The sequence below is a fragment of the Camellia sinensis genome, chromosome 2 (assembly GCF_055761805.1).
Source record: "Camellia sinensis isolate YWXY chromosome 2, ASM5576180v1, whole genome shotgun sequence".
NCBI lineage: Eukaryota > Viridiplantae > Streptophyta > Magnoliopsida > Ericales > Theaceae > Camellia > Camellia sinensis.
The window spans coordinates 199,148,603-199,172,609 of NC_138962.1; the positions used below are offsets into that span (position 1 = coordinate 199,148,603).

The 24,007-nt window shown below is 39.3% G+C and overlaps 1 long non-coding RNA gene across 2 annotated transcripts; it reads left to right on the top strand.

The window, feature by feature from the left end:
- Window positions 1-20,367: 20,367 nt before the first annotated feature.
- Window positions 20,368-24,007, top strand: LOC114290085 (uncharacterized). Of its 2 annotated transcripts, XR_014362275.1 has the most exons (4): window positions 20,368-20,668; window positions 21,874-21,979; window positions 22,110-22,214; window positions 22,443-24,007. It is a non-coding gene; the product is annotated as an uncharacterized LOC114290085 (long non-coding RNA). The 2 variants fall into 2 exon arrangements; XR_014362274.1 differs by lacking the exon at window positions 22,443-24,007 and having other exon boundaries at window positions 22,110-22,435.

Consider the following 24,007-nt stretch of genomic DNA (forward strand, 5'->3'; position numbering starts at 1 on the left):
TCCATTTTCCCTCTTTTGAGCTTATTTTTGTATCATTTCTTAGCCATACATACTTGCTGTTTTGGGCTCCGACCCTAACTGGAACTAGGCTTATTTTGAGCTATTTTTCATGTTTGTTTAAGGGTATTTACCTGTTTGAGGTCTCCTTGTTGCACTTGCTTCATTATCTCCCTTGTATGCCATCTTCTTGTGTAGTATTTTTGGCCTACGTATAATCTGTTTTGAGGCATGTCATAAACTGTAAAAGGTCTTATTTTGAGCCCTTCTTCAACATTGTTGAAGGGCTCATTGCTGTTTGAGGCTTTCATTTACCACTTGCCTTTATATCTCCCTTTCGGCCATATTTTTGCATGATTTATTAGCCTCGGATGCTTCTATTTTTGGGCTCTTTTCAGAACTGAAAACAGTCTTATTTTGACTCACTCTTCATGTTTCATTGAGGGTATTTCACTGTTTTAAGCATCCTTTCTATACTTTGTGTTATATCTCTCTTTTTGGCCATATTTTGCATAGTATTTTTGGCTTGTATGCATACTGTTTTGGGTCTGTCCATCAACTATAAAATACCATGTTTTGGGCCCCTCTTCAACTTTGTTGAAGGGCCCTCTTATGTTTGATGCCAGAAACATTCACTTGCTTCTTTGTCCATCTTTTGACCCATTTCTTGCATGAGAGCTTAGCCATACCTGTGTTTGTTTTTGGGCTCTTTTCAGAACTGTAAAAGGTCATATTTTGGGTCCCTCTTCAACATTGTTGAAGGACCCTCAGCTGTTTGGGGCCAGCAGCTGTGACTTGCTTCATTGTCTCACATTTAGGGCCATTTTTGCATGCTAGTTTTTCCCTATTTGTGTTTGCTTTTTGGCCCTGCTTAAAACTGAAAACATGCTTGTTTCGGGGCTTCCTTGAATCTGTCTTTACATGTCATGTACAAATAATGCATGCTTTGTATAGCTGTAGGCCATTGCGCATGCCTAATTTTGCATTTCGGGACCATTTCATGCATCAGATGCTATATTGGCATGATTCGGGGCTGCTTCGGGTCATATTTTAGCGCTGAAATTTTCATACTAGCATATCATCTTGCCATGTCTTGTTAGAGTGCCATTCGGTGCCTTAGGGCCGGTCCTCGGTTTGCGTGCACGTGTGCACGCATTTTGAATTGTCTCATTTTCTCCTAATGGCCTCTTATGTGAGTGTGGCTAAGGTCCACTCATGTTGGTGTAAGTCCATTGTGCATTGTGTATGCCATTTCATTTCATAGCATTGCGTATGCTAGGTTGTATGTTAGCGCATCGTGTATGCATGTTATCTCGTGCATTGTGTATGCCATTTCATAGCATTGTGTATGCTAGGTTGTATCTTAGTTGCATTTCATGCATATCATGCATATTGCATCGTGCTTGGGATAGGAGTTAGCCCGAGCACGGAAAACGGGGTACGTTTCGTACTCCGAGTGACGGAACGTGTCTCAATTCCCCAGTCACCGACACTCCGGATTATCCATGATGGAGTTAGGTTTTAGTTTTGTTTTCATGTGCATTCATCCTATATTGAGTTGCACAATTCGACCCCTCGGCCATCATGCATCGAGATGCGTGATTGGTGACACGAGGATCGAGGCACGCATACATTTATGAAAATACATTGCTGTGCCCCTCTTTTGTTCTCTGTTGCAGCAAATCAAGAATTAGCAACCTTCCGGAGCTTGGCACGCTTTCCAAGATTAATTGCAAAACAGAGGCTAATTGGGGCATCTCAGTGGATTTCCGCGCAAGGCAGCCCAGACCTACATCATTCATAAGAGTCAAGGCAGTCCCTGGCTTGCATGCCAGTTTATAGTTTTCCTAGATTAATTTGTAAATTAATTAGGATTTTTGTATTTATTCGGGACTGTAATATTTATTCGGGACTGTATTATTCTTTTGGACCCTCTGTGCGAGGGCAATGTTGTAATAAGTGTGCGTGTGTGTGATGTATGTCTTCCAACCGCACGTCTTTCTCCCTTTTATTTACCAGCTTATAATGGTTAGATTAAGGCATGTTTCAATTAGCATACAGTATGATAGCATGTTTGCATTCATTCATCTGTTTTGCATGCACCGGGCTCGGCGCATCATACTAACTGCATTGTATTTTCAATTCCAAATTGAATACATGTTAGCTGTAGCATTTCATATGCCATGTTTAGAATAGCCGAGCCTGCTATAGTTGCATTTTGCATGTGTTGCATTAGGCATTTCTGTATAGTTAGGATCATGCATGGATTTCTAATTAGCTTCTTTTTTTGGCTTGGAGTACTCGGTGAGTTTTATGCTTTAGCATCCTTGCATGCGTGTGAGTGTTGCCATGAATAGCATGCTTACCATGAGGCTATATGCTTATGTGATACAACTGCCTGAATGCCTGTGGGTGAAGGTTGGATTATTTGAATTGGAATAATTCATCAAATGTGTGTTTTTAAGCCCACTCGATAGTGGCAAAATCATGTTTTCTAAGCCCACCTGAGGGTGGCAAATCCACGTCTTAGCCTACTTGCGGGTAGCACCATCAAACCATTTTCAAACAAACAAACATGAAATGTTTTGTTCTAATTCAGGCGATCCAGTCTATACTTGTATGCTGTGCGCATCACATAGTAATCTAGGCTAATAACCGGAATAAGAACACATAATGTTTTTAAAAATAGATATCATGGTTAGTAGAGGCCGATCTTTGATCGGGCGAGCGGGGGTGCTCACGAAGTGACCTTCCCCAATCGTACCCAAGTTCTCGAGCCGAGGCAACTTTGGTGATGACGGACATGTGGCCTTAGGCAACGAGTCAGGGTTTCCTAAATTTCCCCCAAAATAAAATATTTAGGTGGCGACTCTGTATCTGGCAAAGCAGTCCATGTTTGGTACTTCTTTCAAAATCTGTTTTCTCAAAACGATTTGCCGGATTTGGACTCTTTGGTTCAGATTAAGAACCGTGACAATTTGAGAGTCCTGAGCTGTAGTGACCCCAAATGAACAGAGCGGGACTCACCCTCCCGGGGCATTCGGGGACGTCTACACTTGCCGAGGTAAATTATCAGTTGGCATAACCGAGGTATGTTACCCCGAGAAGATTGTACAAAGAAGAATGAGTACATATATGCAGAATATTCTAAGTATAGAATCATACGAAGACAAGGAAGAGAAGATAGAAGTACAGGCATTCAATAAAGAAAAAACCTTGTATTAACATTCAAAGGAAAAAGGGGGGCACATCGGCCATACAAAAAGCATACATTGTTCCCCATGACAAAGAAGCCAGAAATTACAAGTAAGAAAAAGAAAAACAGCTAAGACTCCTCTCCAACAGTTGGTTGAGTTTGAAGAACAGATACCACCTCGGCCTCCTTCTCTGCCTCTATCTCGGCGTCAATTTCTTGAAGAGTTTCTTCAACAGTCTTGACCTTAGAAGGGATGTCGGCTGGTGCGATGTCAGGAACAACTTCTTAGACAACCTCATCACCTTCCTCATCCTAAGTCAAGTCTAGAACTTGCTCATTCTGAGGAGGGGACTTGGCCCCATCAGTATCTTTGGATTTTCTGACCAAAGCCTCATCCTCTTCCTTATCGGCATCCTCAGACTTAGATTCGCCGACGTCTTGATTTGAGGGTTGGGTTGGAGGGAATGGAAGAGGAATATTGTCGGCATTTCTCAGAGGCGAATCATCAGGAACATTTAGTTTTTTCAGAAGAGACATCCAACCAAGGGTGAAACCCTTGTTGCATGCCTGCTTCACTTGAAGTTCATAGGCCTCTGTAACGTCGGTCATGCCTTAATTGTAGGCCTTTTCATCAGCTTCCTTGATTTCGGCGTCTTTAGTGGCTAGAGCCTCCTGAAGCTCTTTTTCAGCCTGGGCCATTTTTTCTTCTGCTTCTCTCTTTTGAGACTTAGCCACTTTCCTGATGGCTTCAGAGGCCTCAGCCTTCTCTTCGGCATTGGTCTGGGCTTTTATTGCAGCCTCGGCTTGGTCTTCTAGTTTTTTCATCTTCGATTGAAGACCTTTGTTGGTCTTTTGAAGGGAAGAGAACTCCCTCTTCTTCTCAACAAGCCTTTCCTGATTTTCGAAAGACTGCATTGAAAATGAGTGGGCATGCTGGATGGCCTGAAAAAGAAAACAGAAGTGTTAGAGAATGTTCAAAGTATGAAAGAAGACGATTACCAAATAGAAGACATCTACCTGAATGGAATGCTGAAGCATCAGGGCATAATTCTCATACTCGCTATAACCAGTATTTCGTTCCAAGTCCCCTGGCAGAAGCAGAGCTGTACTGAGTGCTACGCCGACATTGATATCATCGGCACTGTCAGTGGACAGGACTGGCTTGTCTTCCAGAGTAATTTTTGGAGTCCAAGGGGCACCGCTCTGTTTGGACCCCGAAGTCGTCGCAGAAGAAGACCTCGGCTTTTTAGATTTTGAGGATTCTGATGGCTGAGTTTCAAAGCGCCTCTTCCCAGTAGAGGGTTGAGGTTTGTCGCTCTCAGCCAACTTTGATATAGGCAAAGCATCCTCAGACTCAGTCTGAGTAACTTTAGCCTTTGGTTGGGCCTTCTTAATTCTTTTTGGCTTAGGTGGAGAAAGGGTTTGTGCTGGTTGATCATCAACTGATGATGGAATGCTGGCCAGAAGATCTTTCGCAATTGGTTTTGCGCGACCCATCTCGGCAGTAGAAACTGTTCGACGTCGGTGGCGGCGCTGTGAAATTGGAACCAAGTATGGAACTGAAGTAGACAGTTGCTCGGCCGGATCAGAAGTTGACCCCTGATCTGTCTGAGATGTAGATGCAGTCTGTGGGGTAGTGGCAGAAGGTGGAGATGAGCTCTTCTTCTTCTTTTTTCTGGGGACGTCGAGGAGAGCTGATTTGTATGTTGGGATAAAGTTGCGAAGCAGGGGTGCCTTTCGCCTCTGAATTGGCAGGTCCAGTAATTTCTTTAAATCCTTGCTGGGAACAAAGGATTGGCGAAAGTTTTTTGGCGGCTGAGGTAGAACTGCAAAAGTAAAGGCAAAGCAGACATTAGGATACAAATAAAATATAGAAGACTTTAAAAGTAAAACAAGTATGAATGCAGGGCTCTTACCATTACCCTCTATAAAGATTGATCGTGGGAGAGGGAAGAGATGGAGATCTTCATCTGGGGCGAACTCCCAGTTCCCCGAGGTAATGAGATAATCATCACCAGCTCCCTTGTTGGAGTCTGGGAGGTCGGCTACAATTTTAAATTATGTGGATCTCGACTTAAGGTAATAAATGTAGCCTTTTTCTTTCAAGTTAAGGCCACACATGGTATAGCAATATTGGATGTCGACAAGGGTGATCCTAACGTTTTCCCGTTTAGCTAGGGCTATAATACCAAAGATCACTCGATAGGAATTGATTGCCAGTTGCATGGGGTTCAACTTATAGTAATGGAGAACCTCACGAAACAGAATGTTTAATGGAAGCCGAAGTCCATTAAACATGGAGTTTTTGGTAGGCATGATGGAGTCATCATCCCCAGCCAACCTCAGATTGACATCGGCTGGGATTTCAAACTCCTGTCTAAAGTATTCTAGTTTGGAGGGGGTGTTTACCCAATGTTTCCACATACCCATGATATCGGCTTAATCTTAGAAGTTGGGTCTCAGAAGGTGTTTTTGAAAGGTTATTGGGACCTTGGCAAACAATATGGTAGGTGCAGGTTTCAGTTTTTTTTTCCTAAGTTATGGGTTCTACAAACAAATCCTAAACCTAAAGCTATGAAGATGAAGATCAAAGGCACAAATCTGGAAAAGATGCAAAAAACAGAAAACAAAAACGAAGTTTCAGAAACAAGAATTGGGATGGGCTATCAAGAACATAAAGAACACAAGAATATATGGCCAAGAATAGTGTCAAAAGTGCAAAGACGTGGTGAAACAGTGCGCGTGTTCAAAATGTAGGCAAAGGCAAAATCATGGATGAATACATTCAGATGTACGATTTATGAATTAAAAAAGCTTGAAACAGTACAGTAATGGCGACAGCGAAAAAGAAGAAACATCAGGGAATTGAAAACGAAAGGAACAGCAGCTTACCAGAAAAAGGAAAGCCGGAAAGGGATTTGCCGATGTCCTACGACGATTACAGGAGTAGAAGACCGGTGGAAATCTTGCCGGACGGGGTGAACGGAGAAGGTTGTAGAGCTTTGGAAGCTTGAGCGATGGAGGATTTTGAAAGCAAGAGAGAGAGAGAGCAGGAGACTCGAATGAAAAAGTGAAGAGACGGAAAAAAGGGAAAAAAGTTTTTGATTAAACAGAAACGGCGGCAAAAGATATCAATACGCCTAGAAGAACGAGGGCGTTAGACGGCGCACGTGAGAAAAGAGGTGGCTAACAGGCTCGTCACGTGTACGAACCAATAAGTGGGAAACGTATGTCTAAAACGGTTGGGTTGAAGTGCATGATAGCTCATGCGCGTGAGAAGTTCCTTAAAAATCTTGATTTTTTAGGGAAAGCATGTTGGCCAGAAATGAATGATCTCGGCTATCAAACTTTAAACCAATTTACTGAAAGAAAATACAGATATAGGTTCCATTACCTTAGAATGCCGAGGTAATAGAACCTAGGGGGCAGTTGTGGGGATGTATTTTTTTAATACCAACACGTGACAAGGTGATGCCGACGTGTCAGCCGAAGTGCCACGTGTCCTGGTTGTTACGCCGAGGTTATCTCCGAAGATATCAGAATCTGAGATAAATGGACAAAAGATAAGGAACAAAAGTCGTAGAGTAAAAAATAGACTTAGCCAAGATAAGGATAAAACTCTTAGGGAGTTTATCTTTATCTCTTGAGGAGTCCAAAGTAAGTACAGAACAGGAATTCATAGAAGTCAGGCTTCTAGTGAAATTAGGATTGAGTTGGTTATAAAAGAGAGGCACCCCCGTGGGTCTAAGGTACGCAGTTTTATACTTTGAGTAGTAAATTTAGCACTTGATTATCTTTGAGAGATATACTGACTTGATCGTCGGAGTGCCCCCGGGTGGAAGAGCCACCGCCGAAGCCTTTTCTTTCTGTTATAGGTTAGCTGAAGCCATCTATTCTGCCAGTGCTTTTCCAGCTGATTACTAGGCGGGCAGTGTGGTCAGAAAATCACTCACACATATATATATTCATAGTTGTGTGCCATGATAAGTAAAGAAAGTGGAGAGTTTCCTTGTTTTATTACGAATGCATATATATTGATGATGGGTTTCTCTACACATCAGAATTATTGAGATTGGAGATTGTTGCCTAATTTTTGCTATAGCTGTGAAATGATGAAGATGATGGAAGTGCATGAATTGTGGACATGTTGTTATATTTATTGATAAATGGTAGCAAACTTTTGGCTAATTGTGGAATGGCATTGAAAGGAGAAAAAAAGAAATTTTGATCATCATAGAATATTTGTTGAAAGTGGAGAAATATGGTGTAGTATGGATAATTGTTGCATTGGCTTCTCTAAAACCTTAAATGTTATGACTTTTGATTAGGAATTGGAACTTTCATTGAAAATGAAATATGGTGAAATGAAATCATGGAAATGTTTAAGGGGTAAATACGTTGATAAGTTCGGATAGGAGGTGTAGATGTAATTGGTTAAGTTAGCTTGAGTGTCTGGGGTGAAAGATAGAAAACACGCGAGGAGGAGGTACCACTTCCCTTCCGGTTAGCAACCGGTAAAGTGGGGTTTTGGTAGTGCTTGATAAGCCTACTTGCAGACACCAACCTAGGGATTACTTGAATCGTATTTACCGTCCCTATTGAATAAAATTGTATGTTTCAGAATTATTGAGATTTCAAATTGTTTTTGAAACATGGTGATTTTCAAAAAGAGCATGTGAATGAAATTCTCTTTAAATTGGCATTGCATGGCATTTCCATTTAATATTGAAAATCTTGCATAACTGTATATACTTTCTAAGGATTCTCTACTGGGCTTTATGCTCACCCCTATGAGATTTTGGTGCCGGAAAAGATGTGGTGATCCCGTCGAGTTGAGGGCGTGGACATATTTTTGTGAAGAGTAGATGACTCTATTTTGTTTTAAATTATTTGCTAGCCAAGGGTTTTAAATGTATGGGTTCATGAAACCATTTTTGTGAAACCAGGCTCAAGCCTTGGAATATGTAAGCCTTTAAGGGCATCTTATTTATTTTGGGATTTGACGCTTTACATGCTATGGATTCATGTGTTTTAATACCGTTGAATGTATAATTCGCATGTAGAATTTTTGTACACACTTATTGAGTAATGATGAAAAGGTTGGAGATCTATCTTTATTCCTTAATGAATGTTGGTTAAGGTACCTCATTCGTGTTGGATTATTTCAGGGTGTTACAACTTGGTATTAGAGCTACCGGGTTTGAATACTTGGGGCACGCGGGAAGTGGTTGTTTTGCCACAATGGGTTCATTTCGCATGATTAGGAAATGTTTTGTTTTTTATGATTATGTGATAGCATGTTTATGTGGTTATATGGGTATGAGATTGGACTTTTGGGATGTTATTTGCGCATATTAAATTCCTTGAGGTCTTATTAGAAGGGTACCTGATCAATACTTGTTTTACTAAGATTCTTGGTTTTTCGTGGGACGAATCTCATTACCAAAGAATAATTCGTATGTGTTTACGTGACTAAGTGTTTGTGTGGAGTGAATTAAATTGTTTGTGTGGTAGATCATGTACATAATCGTGGTAGTCTAACATGTGAGGCAAATCACGAGCACATTTTGAATTATGTGCTAAATTGTTCATCTCGATTCCTTGATTAGGATGTCAGGAAGGGGTCAAACCCGAGGTGGTAGGGGTCGCCGGGGTGTGCATGAAGTACCGGTCCAAGAGGTCCCGGTGCAAGAGGAGGGGTTAGGCCAAGCTAATGTGGTCGAGCAAGTGGGGCAAGCTGAGATATTGGGGCAAGCGGGCCAAGCTGCAATGGGGGTCTTAGCCCGAGAAATAGGGGGGCCTTAAGGGAGTCTATGAATATGCTAAGGGCGGAGAACCAAGCTAAGGAGAATGCCGTAAAGACAAGGGTGAGTTTCCTCACGAGGGAGTTTTTACGGGCCAAGACGGATGAGTTCCATGGTGGCCCTGAGCCTAAGAAAGCGGATGAATGGCTCGAACAGACAGTAAAGACATTTGGGATGCTTCACATCGAAGACAGTGAGCTTAGAGTGACTCTTGTGAGTTACTAACTCAAGGGGGATGCGGGCCAATGATGGAAATACGCCAATGGCCGAATAGAATAGACATGAGAATCACTTGTGGTGGCTTTCCAAGACAAGAACCTATCTCCCACTACTAGAGAGAGGTTGAGGCAGGAGTTCCAAGACCTTAAGTGACTCAATATGTCTGCGGCCGAGTTTGAAGCGGCCTTTTCTAGTTTGTTCTGGTTTGCATCGGAGTTGGTAGCGATGGAAGAGTGCCGTTGCATTGAGTTTGAGAAGAAACTTAGAATCAAGATCTTGTTCAAGGTTGTCGGGTACATGATCCAGAACTATGACCGGCTTGTGGAAGCGGCGACACACGTAGAGATTACTGTGGAGGTCGAAGATGAGAGAATCCGAGGGTCAAGGTTGAGGGGTCAAGGGTCAGAGGGGGACTATAGGTCCAACAAGAAGAGCAGAAACACCTTTTCATCCCAGTCCTAACCGCAACAGTCTAGATCTACCTTTCTCTTGCCTAGTGCGGGCTAGGGGAAGAGTGCACCAAGTGGGTTTTCTTGCTTCAAATGTGGCCAACCAGGTCACAAGGCCTTTGTATGTCCACAGAAGGGAGGAGGACAGCAGATGTTGCCACCACCACCACCTAATCGATCTCAGAGTCAGTCTCAGAGTAGGGGACATGGGCCTACTTGCTATCAGTGCGGTCAGTTTGGGCACATGAAGAGAGCTTGCCCGCGATTGGGCGTATCTGGCGCATCAGGGTCGAGGCAGACTCAGAGCCACTAGTAGGCTCACTTAGTCCAGACGTCGCGAGCTAATCAAGGAGCCGCTTCGGCTCAGTTAGTGCAGCATGCCTATACTCCGAGAGATGAGCAGGTTGATCAGAGGCCACATGGGCGCGTGTATGTTGTTACCGCGCCAAAACAGTTGCCGGGATCCTCAGTTATAAGATGTATTATTGTTGTGTGTAATTCTTTGGCTAATGTGTTGATAGATACGAGTGCGTCTCATTCATTCATATATGCATTTGCGTCTACAATGGGATTAGAGGTGGCACGATTAGCGTCTCCGCTCAGAGTAGAGTCACTAGTTGGGGGTACAGTTGACTTAGATCTAGGGTGTCATGGTTGTGAGATAGAGGTTGCCGGGTGTCGACTCCCGTTTGTTTTTGTGTTGCTAGACATGTCGAGTTTCGATGTCATTTTAGGCATGGATTGGTTGTCTTCATATTGAGCAGTGATTGATTGTTTTCGTCAGAGGTCACAGTGTGCACCTCGGGTGGTGATTGTTTTTACTTCTGGGGGACCGGGTTGATAGGGTCTTATCGCCAGTATTTGACCCTCATAGTAAGAACGAACTTAGTGGCCTTTTTGCTACTCTCTTGGATAATGAGAGTGACGGGACTCGTGTTGAGTTGCCAAGGGTAGTTAGCGAATACCCGAACGTATTTCCCGAGGATCTTACCAGTTTCCCACCCTACCGGGAGATCGAGTTCACCATTGACTTAGTGCTTGGAACGGCATAATTTCCATGGCGCCGTATAGATTTGTTCTTGCGGAGTTACATGAGTTGAAGACTCAACTCCAGAGCTTTTAGACAAGGGTTTCATTTGCCCTAGTACATTGCCTTGGGGAGCACCGACTCTCTTCGTGAAGAAGAAAGATGGGTCGTTGCGGTTGTGTATTGATTACCGCAAGTTAAATCGGGTTACCGCCAAGAACAAGTACCCCATACCTCGAATTGATGACTTATTTGACCACCTTAGAGGGTCTTGTTGCTTTTTGAAGATAGATTTGAGGTTGGGGTACCATCAGTTGAGAGTCCGGGAGAAGGCATCCAGAAAACAGCCTTTTGTACGTGTTATGGCCATTATGAGTTCCTTGTAATGCCATTTGGGTTGACTAATGCATCGACTTCCTTTATGGATTTGATGAACTGAATTTTTAGAGAATACTTGGATCATTTTGTGGTCGTCTTTATGGACGACATCTTAATTTATTCGACTTCCGAGGAAGAACACAAGGCTCACTTGAGGGTAGTGCTTCATTTGCTTAGGAAGCATCAATTGTATGCCAAATTTGAGAAATGCGAGTTTTGGTTCACCGAGGTGAAGTTTTTGGGCCATGTAGTGTCAAGAGAGGGAGTAATTGTAGATTCTTCAAAGATAGACTCTGTACAAGATTGGGAGCAACCTAAAAATGTTTTTGAGATCCGGAGTTTCTTACGATTGGCGGGGTATTATCGGTGTTTTGTGAGTGACTTTTCTAGACTAGCCGCGCCTTTGACTAGATTAACTAGAAAGGGGGTTAAGTTTGTGTGGAGTGAGGCTTGTGAAAGGTCATTCCAAGAGCTTAAGACTAGGCTGACTACCGCACCGGTGTTGATAATTTCGGAAAGAGGTTTGGGTTACACCGTTTATTGTGATGCGTCTCGGGATGGACTTGGTTGTGTTTTGATACAGGGGAAAAAGTTGTAGCTTACAGTTCACGACAATTGAAAACTCATGAGAAGAATTGCCCTACCTACGACTTGGAATTAGTAGCAGTAGTGTTTGCCTTGAAAATTTGGAGACATTATTTGTATGGCGAGAAGTTTGAGGTTTTCTTCGATCATAAGAGCCTAAAGTATTTGTTTTCCCAAAAAGATTTGAACATATGTCAACGGAGCTGGATGGAGTTTTTGGAGGATTATGACTTCGAGTTACACTATCATTTGGGGATGGCCAATGTAGTGGCCGATGCCTTAAGTCAGAAATTCGTGAGTGGTTTGGCGAGTGTGGCCATTCGGGAATGGGTTATGTTGGGTGATATCGGCAAGTTTGAATTGCACTTGGGTGAGCTCGAAGAGGGTGCAACTTTGTTTACTTTGAGTGCTCAACCTACTTTGATTAGTAAAGTTGTAGAGGCATAGTAAGGAGACTGTGAAGTAGAGTTGATTCGTGATAGAATCTCCGACGGGAAGGAAGAGAAGGGTTTGAATATTCACTCGGATCAGAGTGTACGTCACCTAAACCGTTTGTTTGTACCTAAATCTTGTAGAGAGGAAGTGCTTCGAGAGTTCCATCACTCACGCCTTGCGGCACATCCGGGAGGCTCAAAATGTATCGTGATCTTAGCCATCAATTTTGGTGGAGGGGTATGAAGTGGGATGTCGTATCCTTTGTGTCGAAGTGCCTTACTTGTCAACAAGTGAAGGCCGACCATCAAAGAGCAGCAAGTTTCTTACAACCCTTACCAATAGCGAGTGGAAATGGGAGCATGTTACCATGGATTTCGTAGTTAGGCTTCCTAGAACACAGAGGGGCAATGACGCCATTTAGGTGATTGTTGATAGGTTGACTAAGTCTGCGCATTTCATTCCAATGCGTACCGGCGATTCAGTTGAGCACTTGGCAGAGTTATACATTAGGGAGATAGTTCGACATCACAGAGTTCCTGTAACCATCGTATTAGATAGAGATCCCCGTTTTACTGCCTAGTTGCGGTAAAGCCTTCAAGAGGCATTGGGGACTACCACTTATCACCATCAAACCGATGGGTAATCGGAGCGTACCATTCAGATTTTAGAGGACATGCTTAGAGCTTGTGTCCTAGATTTCAAGGGGTCTTGGGAGAGGCACTTACCATTGATTGGGTTTGCCTATACCAGTAGTTACCAAGCTAGCATCGAGATGGCACCATTTGGGGCCTTGTATGGCCGACCTTGTAGATCGCCGGTTTGTTGGGCCGATGTGGGGGATGCATCGTTGTTGGGTCCGAAAATCATTAGAGAGACGACCGAGAAAGTTACTATCATTTGGAAGAGATTAGCTACGGCCTAAAGCCGATAAAAAAGTTATGCCAATAAGAGGAGACGACCTTTATCTTTCAAAGTGGGTGACTATATTTTCCTTAAGATCTCACCTAGGTGGGGTTTGATGAGGTTTGGTAAGAGTGGAAAGTTGTCTCTGAGCTTTATTGGGCCTTTCGAGATATTGGAGAGAATCGGGGAAGTGGCATACTGGCTAGCTTTATTGCCATAACTTTCGGGGGTTCACAATATGTTTCATGTGTCCATGGTTAGGAAGTACAAACCCGACCCTTCTTTTGTGCTAGATTGGGTTGATTTGGAGATAGATGAGGATGCCTTTTATGAAGAGCGACTGGTTCAAATACTAGATACCCGAGAGCAAGTGTTACGGGGTAAAACTATACTGTTAGTGAAGGTGTTGTAGAGGCACCATGGGGTTGAGGAGGTAACTTGGGAACGGGAAGCGGAGGTCCGCTCCAAGTATCCAGATTTATTTGAAAATGCTTAGTTGTTTTGATTTGTAATGTTCCCTAGTGTTGAAGGGAAAAAGTGTTAAATTGTTAATCACATGTTGTTATGTGTATTGTTAATCTAAGCATGAGATGGTGAAGGAATGATATTTTGTTAAAAATGCTTCATTTCAAATGTCTATTATAAGCAATTGTTGTCTTGATGAAATGATAATGATGAGCATGGTAAATGTTGGTTGAACATCGATGTGTTGATTTGAAATTTTGCTAGTGTGGTCATAATGGCTACAACCCTTTAGTTTGGTGGGTTTGTTTAAATTTCGGGGACAAAATTTCCTATGGTGGGGAGGTTGTGATGACCGGTTTCATTCCGTGTTGTTTTTTTTTGTCCTCTTTGAGTCTGTGGTGTTCGAGAGTTTTCTTTCAAATTCCGGTTCTTGTCTAACTCCGGGTTGAGCGTCACTTGTTTCGGAGGGTGCATGGCAGAGTTCGGAGAGCCTGGGAGCGAAACAGGAAAATTCTGGGCTGCTAGGCCAGGGCCGCACGTGCAAGGCCCTGGGCTACACGTGCGGGATGGGGGCCGCATGTGCGGAAATGATGAGCTTTGGAAGGTTGCACACTGCCTAATAAGCAGGTGCGGAGTGAGGTGTGGGAAGGGACCACTGCACGTGCGAGGGTGAAGGCCGCACGTGCGGGGGAGACGCTCCGCATGTGCGGGAGAGGGAGCCACAGGTGCGGCATTCTGGGCAGCCCGAAATTTTCAGCTTTTCTTTCTTTTGGGGCTGATTGTATATCATTTTTTCTATATCTCTCTCTCTCTCTAAAAACACATTTCTCTCATTTCTCTCTACATTTCTACCCTAAAACAAGATCAAAATCCTTGATCTTCTTCCATCTATTTGAAATTTATCCATAACTTCTTCATCAAAGTTAAAGAACTCCTCAAGAACTACATTGTCTACGGTGGAGATTGGGCTTTGGCATCCTTGATTTCTAGGGTTTCATCTCTTTTTCTTCTTCAAACTTGAGGTTGGGACTCCTTTGAGTTATATATACATGTTTTGCAATATTGATGTTGATTTTAAGGTTTTCTTAAAGTTATTATGTTGGTTTTGATTTGGTGGCCCAAAATGTAGAGATTTTCAAAAGTGGATATTTTTTTTTTTTTAATTTTTTTTTATCTCAAATCTTTCTAAGATAACATCTTGAGGGTTGAAATTACCTTAGGCTAGAAAATGGTGTGTTCTTGAGAGTCCCTTTCAAGTGTTTAGAGTGTGTGTGTTTGTATTGTTTGTAAAGAAGGAAACCTGGAAATTTTGGAGGTTTTCTTAAATAAAAGAAGATAAGGGTTTATGGGTGATATTATGTATATATATATATATATATTCATAGTTGTGTGCCATGATAAGTAAAGAAAGTGGAGAGTTTCCTTGTTTTATTACAAATGTGTATATATTGATGATGGGTTTCTCTACACATCAGAATTATTGAGATTGGAGATTGTTGCCCAATTTTTGCTATAGCTGTGAAATGATGAAAATGATGGAAGTGCATGAATTGTGAACATGTTGTTATATTTATTGATAAATGGTAACAAACTTTTGGCTAAATGGCATTGAAAGGAGAAAAAAAGAAATTTTGATCATTATAGAATATTTGTTGAAAGTGGAGAAATATGGTGTAGTATGGATAATTGTTGCATTGGCTTCTCTAAAACCTTGCATGTCATGACTTTTGATTGGGAATTGGAACTTTCATTGAAAATGAAATATGGTGAAATGAAATCATGGAAATGTTTAAGGGATAAATACGTTGATAAGTTTGGATAGAAGGCGTAGATGTAATTGGTTAAGTTGGCCTGAGTGTCCGGGATGAAAGATCGAAAACACGCGCAGAGGAGGTACCACTTCCCTTCTGGTTAGCAACCGGTAAAATGGGGTTTTGGTAGTGTTTGATAAGCCTACTTGCAAACACCAACCTAGGGATTACTTAATTCGTATTTACCGTCCCTATTGAATAAAATTGTAAGTTTCAGAATTGTTGAGATTTCAAATTGTTGTTGAAACATGGTGATTTTCAAAAAGAGCATGTGAATGAAATTCTCTTTAAATTGGCATTGCATGGCATTTCCATTTAATATTGAAAATCTTGCATAACTGTATATACTTTGTAAGGATTCTCTACTGGGCTTTATGTTCACCCCTATGAGATTTTAGTGTAGGAAAAGATGTGGTGAATCCGCCGATTTGAGGGCGTGGACATATTTTTGTGAAGAGTAGATGACTCTATTTTGTTGTAAATTATTTGTTAGCCAATGGCTTTAAATGTATGGGTTCGTGAAACCATTTTTGTGAAAACCAGGCTCTAGCCTTGGAATATGTAAGCCCTTAAGGGCATCTTATTTATTTTGGGATTTGACGCTTTACATGCTATAGATTCATGTGTTTTAATACCATTGAATGTATAATTCGCATATTGAGTAATGATGAAAAGGTTAGAGATCTATCTTTATTCCTTAATGAATGTTGGTTAAGGTACCTCATTCGTGTTGGATTATTTCAGGGCGTTACATAAATTCTTAGAGAGGATTAAAATACAAAGTGTTCTACATAGGAGGGTGGTTTATATGAGTTTCCTTGATGTATAGAAGGTGATTTATTGATCAACAAACTACATATTGATAAACATCAAGGGTTGATTTTGTTCGTTTATTCACAAAAAGAGAGAGATGTTCATTGTGGATTTCGGAGAATTTGGGCCTGAAGTATAGCGATTTCGGTTTTGACCCGACCTTTATTGTATTCGGACTCAGGTTTTGTGGTTTAGTGTGGTTGTTCATCCCTTATTCCCTTTGTTTTCCCTTAATTTTATCTTTTGGATTGTTATGGTTGTGTTTGGAACAAGTTGGTTGCTTGTTTTCCAAACTCTCGTTGCCTAGAATTTTGCTCCTCCGCTCGAGCGGCACTTCTTGCGCTCGAGCGGGTTTTGCAAACTCTTAGTATTTTTGCAAGTCTGCAAAACTACTGAGAGAGTGTATTCTACGCTCGAGTGGGTATTTCTGCGCTTGAGCGGGCTCAATTTGAGTGGCCATTTCTTGTGCTTGAGCGGTTGGTCTAATGTTTATAAAACTGTTGGATGTGTGTTTTCTATGCTTGAGCGTCACTTCTTGCGCTCGAGCGGGGTACGTCTCTTTCATTGTGTCTTAGTGCTCGAGCGGCACTTCTTGGGCTTGAGCGGAACAACTTATTGCGTCTGACGCTTGAGCGTCACTTCTTGCGTTGGAGCGGACTGTGTGTATATCAGTTTATGAAAGTGACTTCTTACATCACTTTTTCCGACCCTTTCTCCCCAAGCCCTAAAGTTGTGACCCCCTCTCTCTAAAACGCTCTTTCTCTCTCTCTATTTTTACCTAGTTCTAATGATTTCTCCACCCATTTGCCTTTGTTAAAAAGAGTGAGCATCTCAAGATCTTTGTTTTGATTCGAATAGAGTTGGGTTTAAGCATCTTTGATGTTTCATCTTTGCTTGGCTTGCCTTCTCTCTTTGAGGTAGGGATTTTCTACACTTTTATATGGCTTTTAACTTAGTTATGGGTTGTTGTGTAATAATGGTGAAATTTGGGATATTGTGGACAAACCTAGGGTTTGGGTATTAAATCAAAAGAGGGATTTCTATGTGAGTGAGCTATAGATGGTTATGGGATTGAATATGAGGCTATATTGTGTCAACATAGTTGATTTTGGCATTTGGTTTGAGATTTGGGAAAAAATGGAAGTTTGCCCTAAAACGCTTCAGATATTTATTTTGTATAAATAAATGAAATTGATATTGTAAATATGAAATTAGATGGACGTTGATATAAATGGAAGAGTTGGATATGCATTACCTCACACCTGTGAAATTTTGAATAATTTATCTGTCTTGAGATTGCGTATCTGTTTAGAAATATCTGTATTGGGCTATCGGTGGAGGATAGCTATGATTGTTGTAGAAATTACATGCAGATTAGGTGAAGTAAAACTAATCTCTTGTTGTTGTCATTGAATATGACTATGTTTTAAATACATTGTATATGTATGATGTTTGGGAGGAGAAAGATGATGTACTCCATGTTTGGAAGGAGTTAGAGAATGGACTTATTTGAATTAAGTTGGCCTGTGTGTCTTGGGTGAAAGTCCCGAAACTGCGCGCATACATGGGTGCCGATCTCGTGGACGAAATTTTCGTAAAATGACAAATTGAAGTGCTTGTATGATGTTTGTGATTGATTTGAGAACCACTGAGTTGTAGTCTCAGCTGGGTTGCTTGAAAGATAATAAAGGTCGACTCATGAATTGAAATGAAATGAACTAACTTGAAACGAATTAAAGGAAAATGGATTAAGCTATGAAATTTGGCACTTTATAACCATGTAGGATATGAATGTTTTGTTACAGGCATCGTATATGCACATTGTACTTATATCTTTGTTAAGATCCATATACTGTGTTGGATTGTTTCTACTGGGTTTTGGCTTACCCTATTTGGAAAAAATCATTTTCAGGTGTTGGTGATATGCCTCCGCCAAGGCAATAACTTGGAGGGACTTTGGGGCAAGGGGCTTCCTTTTGTTGTATTGTCTTTTGTATAACCAAGGGCTTGATCTTGTATTGAGCTAGTCTCACTTTTGTTGTAACCAAGCTAAGACTTGGAAAGATGTAGGCCTCTAGGGCACTAAAATATCTGTTTAACTTTCATTCCCCTTTAATACTTGTAGCACATGCTGTAGATTAAGGATGAATTATTCATAAATGTATATAGCATGTGTCATTTTTGTATATCAATTCAGATTAATGAAAGTTTATTTTTTTTGATCATGTTGTCTTGCGTTAATTGTGTTGGGTTGGATTATTATAATCATTTTCGAGGCGTTACATGAAGTTTTGGTAGATTCTAAAGTGGCTCATCGTCGTGGATTCGACATCAGCATTGTGGATTCAACATTGGATGCAATTCCAAGGTAAAGGTGGTAGTGGAAGATGTACATTGGGTTTGGTTCAATTCGGGTGTGGATTCGCTAGGTAATTGAAGGTACTCGTGTATAATTTTTTTTTGTGTCGTTTTAGTGGATTATTTTGTAGTTTTATTTTGTGTTTTTTTTTATTACAATTGGAGGTGCTCTAATTGTGATTTTTTTCACGTTAAATCGTTGTGTCAATTTGTCGTTGATTGTTTGATTGAGATTGATATTGTTTTAAATTGAAACAAAATCATGAATCAATATCTTGAGGGTTTTAGATTTTTCACAAGTAATGTGTTATCACATAAATAATCAATGTTAAAATATATATTTTAATATAAAAGTAATGAAAACATTATTGTTCCAGTCATACCATTAATGATTAATGAATAATTGATAAAAAGGGATCAATACACCCTTAAACAACTCCATTTGATTGAGTTGAATAAGAAAGAAACTAAAGTAAAATATATTTAAATTTATATTTGGGCCTTTGTTACTCAAAAGACAATCTAAGAAGGGAGGTGAATTAGGTTTTTACAAATAAAAATAATAATACCCTAATAAAAATTATGACTAGCACAATAGATAAATATAGTTAATGAAACAAAAATAATTAAAATAAGTGTTCTAACAACTATGTCAGTTAATGATTTTAGCACAGTGAAAATGTGAAATATAGTTATGGCAATTTAAATAAATTAAAGAGACAAGGGAGAGAGAGAGACAAACAAATTTATAGTGGTTCGGCTTCAACTCGGCCTACGTCCACTCCTCAAGCTTCGCTTGAGATTTTTCACTATACTCTAGCTTCACAGGGTACTAGCAACCTTTTCACAGATGGAGCAATCCTCCATAGATTTAACATTGACTTTCTAAGTCAAGAACACTGAGTGTACTACACTCTTAAAAGGTTGAAAAGAATGTGTTTTTGCTTTCATAGAAAGCTACAAGAATTATCTCTCAAAGATAGATATAAAAATGAAACTCTAATTTTTCTGTAAACTTCACACAGGAAAGATGGGCTTAAAACTATACGTCTCAGCATATAATTTCTGAAAGAGGACGCAAACAAAAATTGAAGAACACTTCTCAGAGAATTTTTTAGAGAATAGATGTTAGTGATTATAGATCAAAGAATATTTTTTGATATTTTTTTGTAACTTGTTTACATTAGAGGCTTTGGTATATATAATGAAACTTATAGCCGTTGTATTTATTTGAATATCTTCCGGTCCATCAGTACTAATTTAAATATCTTCCACTCCATCATTACTAATTTGAATATCTTCCACTTGAACCTTTTGGCCTGTTGCTGTGCTGGGCTATTTGAACTTTTACTTTGGATTGTTTGAACCTCTGGTTTGGGCATTATTTTTGGGTTGAAATGAATTCCTAATTTAAGCAAATATTAAATACATTCAAATAATATTTAGGATAAAAGTTTAGGTGAGAATCAATAGGACAAAATAAATTTTGATTCTATTTTTCTCTTTCAAACATAATTAAATAAATCATCAAAATAAATTTTGGATTCTATTGAAATATAATTAAATAAATCATTAAAATAAATTTTGGATTCTATTTTTCTTTTTCAAATAAATTAAAATATAATTAAATAAATCATTAAAATAAATTTTGGATTCTATTTTTCTTTTTCAAATAAATTAAAACGTAATTAAATAAATCATCAAAATAAATTTTGATTCTATTTTTCTCTTCCAAATAAATTAAAAACATCTATATAATATGGCACAAGGGTTTTTGAAAATGTCATAAAATGTCTAAGAGATACATTTTATATCAATGGATCAGATTGTCCCATCTAAACTTCAACGGTTGAGATTTCTTTATTTCCCACCCACTCTTTGTAAATCGAAGAAAATCTCTCTCTCTCTTTCTCTCTCTCTCTACCCCAACCATAATCCCTATTCGTTTCTTCTTCCTCCCTCGCTCTGATTCAGTCAATACTCTTTCATTCTCTCTCTCCAATTCGTTTCTTCTTTCTCTTTTCCTTCCTCCCCCTTTCTGCCATCTCAATCTTCATCAACATTGGCAGGCCAAACTCCATATTCCACCACAATCGACACAACCTTTTCAACCCATAGGAGAGATTTCGAAAGGAGCCATTGCAAAAGGGAAGATTTCGTTGGACCACCACCGTCTCTAGAGAGATCGATACTCCGTCGTTGTCAATATTCAAAGAGATCCCAAACAGGTATTTTAATTAGTTAAGTTCTTAGTTTTTCCCCCTACTGAATCAGATCAATCTCTCATAGGGTATTTGAATGTCTGCTTGTGTATTTTGATTGTTTGGTATACATATTGATAGATATGTATTGTGGGGATTGTGTATTTAGGATTTTTTTTTGTTTACATATGTGTATTTATGCAAAAGTTTTGGGAGTTTTAGAAATTGAAGGTAGTGAAAAATTAAAATTGGATTTTTTTTTTTTGGTTTGTGCTTGAATCTTGGATTTGGAGAGTGATTTGTGGAGAGAAAAGGAAAGTGGCTGGAAATATGAATTAAAATTGGGGTTTTTTTTTTGTTTGTGCTTGAATCTAGAACTTTCAACCTTTGCAATTCATGATATTTTTGTGGGTTTGGTTGTTTCTGATTACTTGAATCTAGATACTTTTATGAGTTTGTAAAGTTGAATCTAAATATTTTTTAATCTGGTTATTTTTTTCAAATCTGGATTTTGGAAATTTTTTCATTTTGTTGAATCTCAGATCATTTATTTTTGTGAATTGTGCATTGGTGTTTAAACCATAAACCTTTTTGACGTCTGTGGGTGTTTGGTTAGGTTGGTCATTGTGTGGATTTCTATTTATAGTTTAGCTTCTGACATGGGTTTGATTTTGAAATGAGAAATTAGTTTTAATTTTTGAAATAAGTTTTGTTTCATGAAATGGGTTTCATTTTTTAAATGGGTTTTGATTTCAGAAATGAATTTTTTATGTTCAGTTTGATTTCTGACATGGTTTTGATTTATGAAATGGGTTTGATTCTTTAATGGGAAATGGGTGTTGATTTTTGAAATGGGTGTTGATTTCCTATGGTTTTGAAAAGCTTTTGATTTATGAAATGGGTTTTAATTTATGATATTAGTTTGAAATGTCTGTTGTATGGGTGTATCTACTTTGACCTGTTGAATTTTTTGTGGTCTACAATTGACTACATAACATGTGTCTTTTTGTTCTTTGTTTAATTTGCTTTTCAAGTTGTGGCACCGGTTGTCAAATTGGTTGTGCATTTAATTTCTCATGAGTAAAGGTTTAATGTTATGAAAGTATTTATGTCATTTTACTTCTTCCAATATAAACGGTGACAACTCAAAGTGAGATTTTTTTATTATTATTTCTATGTATAAATTTAATATCAAATAATGTTTTAACTTATTCTTCATGACATGTAAGTAGGCACATTATGAGCTTGAATGCCAATTCTGATAGAGTTCTCTTCCATTATAATGGACATGGTGTACCAAAATCAACTGTTAATGGTGAAATTTGGGTATTCAATAAGGTTAGTATCTAATATGAGGCTATGATCATGTTCTTTTCTTTATCACTTCTAGAGTAGTGATGTTGTTTCTTAACTGTTCCTTTTGGTAGCTTCTTCTTCTTCTTTTTGTTTTTGTTTTTATTTTTTTAAGTCTGGAATCAATACATTTTGGTACCAATCGGTGGTAGTAGATTGGCTTAGAGTGATGCCTACTTGGTACTCAACCATTGTCAATCTTCAACTAGACTCCGAAAAGGTATTTTACTTTGATTGTTTGTTAGATTGCACTCTCACACTCAAATTTTAGTTGGTTTTGCTGAAAGGAAAGCATTAGTTACAATAATTGAGAGGACCCATGGCGGTAATGGACCCATGGTAATCGGGTCCCCGATTGATACATTGTTAAGCTTACTCATTTTCGTTGTTATTTTTTCTCATTTGACAATGCTATTGTCTATTAAAAAGAGAAACCATTGTGTGATAGTGTATGTGTGCAGACAAGTGGAGTGAGATCAACCGATGACGCTAAGCTAAGATAAGTTCTATAGTAATTTCTATTTTTGTTTCCTTTTTTTTCAACTCTCCATTTCCAACCATACGCACTATCAATCTAATTTGTCATTACATATATAAATGAGGGATTTTAATCTCTAATTTGATCATTTTATTTCATGTGATGTTTGTTATTTCTTTATGATTTTGGGGTTCTCATGTAGAGAGTTGTACTAAATATAATATTTATGCTGCCAATTGGCAGCTTGACAATAGGACGGAGTCAGTTGCTTGAAGTTAGTTGCTTTTGTTGAGTCGATTTTTGGATTCTAGGATTTTGTCAAAGATCATTTACTCCAAGTGGGTAGATCAAGTACTACTAGGAGTACATCCTCCTTATTGTTCCTTTGCTAGGAGAAAATGTAGTATTACCCGTAAATTGAGACAACTCTTTCTAAAAGCTGGTTAATGTTTTAAACTTGGTCCCTAAACATAATGATAATCTCTTTGTTCTTTGTGTTATTTATTCTAATTTTATATTTCTATTATGGTTTCAATATCTTAGTTTTCGTAGGACATAGCATTAGAACAATATTTTCTAATTAATATCAGAGATATATTTCATTTTAAGGGCTCAGATCAATCCTAATTAATATCTCACGGTTGACATCAATTTTCTTCCCGCTCAAACACGCTCTCCCTCTCCCACCTACCCATGTCTCCTTCCCCATTCCCTCTTTATCTCTCTCTCTCTCTCTCTCTCTCTCTCTCTCTCTCTCTCTCTATCTCTCCCTCTCTGTTACACGTCTCCTCCCATTCCCTCTTTGTCTCTCTCTCTCCCTCTCTGTTCTTCTTTCCTACCCTCCCTCTTGAGCTCGATTTCTGCCTCTCCCCCCCTTCTCTCTCAATGGCTTCCAGTCGTATCCCTCCCACTCGCAAGGTAGGGTTTCCGATTGTGAATTGCGACACTGTGCTTTGATTGGGTCACCGAAGGCTAGGGTTTCCACCACCACAACCACCGTCATCATCATCAACTTCCTCAAATTCTACATTGACGCCGCTGTCTTCTTTTTCTCTCTCTGCTTCGAACCCCCATGGGAGCTCTCCGGTACCTCTCTCTCTCTCTCTCTCTCAATGCTTCTTTATGCTTCAAGTAAATCGATGTTTGTTGGTGGAATTGAGGTAATGGTTTAAATCGATGTTTTTGTTTATCATCGTTTCTGTTTCTGGTTTATTGTTGGGTGGTTGCCTATTTTGTGGTTCATGGTTTATTGTTTGGTGGTTGCCTAATTAGAACTATGGCAGAAATTATTGATTTATTTATTTTTATTTTTTTAAAAAAAAATTTGTCAAATGATGTTTTTATTGTGTGCAAAGGGTTTGAAGAGAACAATGAACACTGATTGTTTCTCTTTTTAATTATTTGTTTTTATTGACTGATTAATAACACATTTTGTATAATAGTTAGTATAGATTATATTCTGTGGATTGGGGCACAGATACATACAAAGAAGATTTTAGATCAAGTGGTAGAGCCAACTTGCTTTGGTTGAGTCA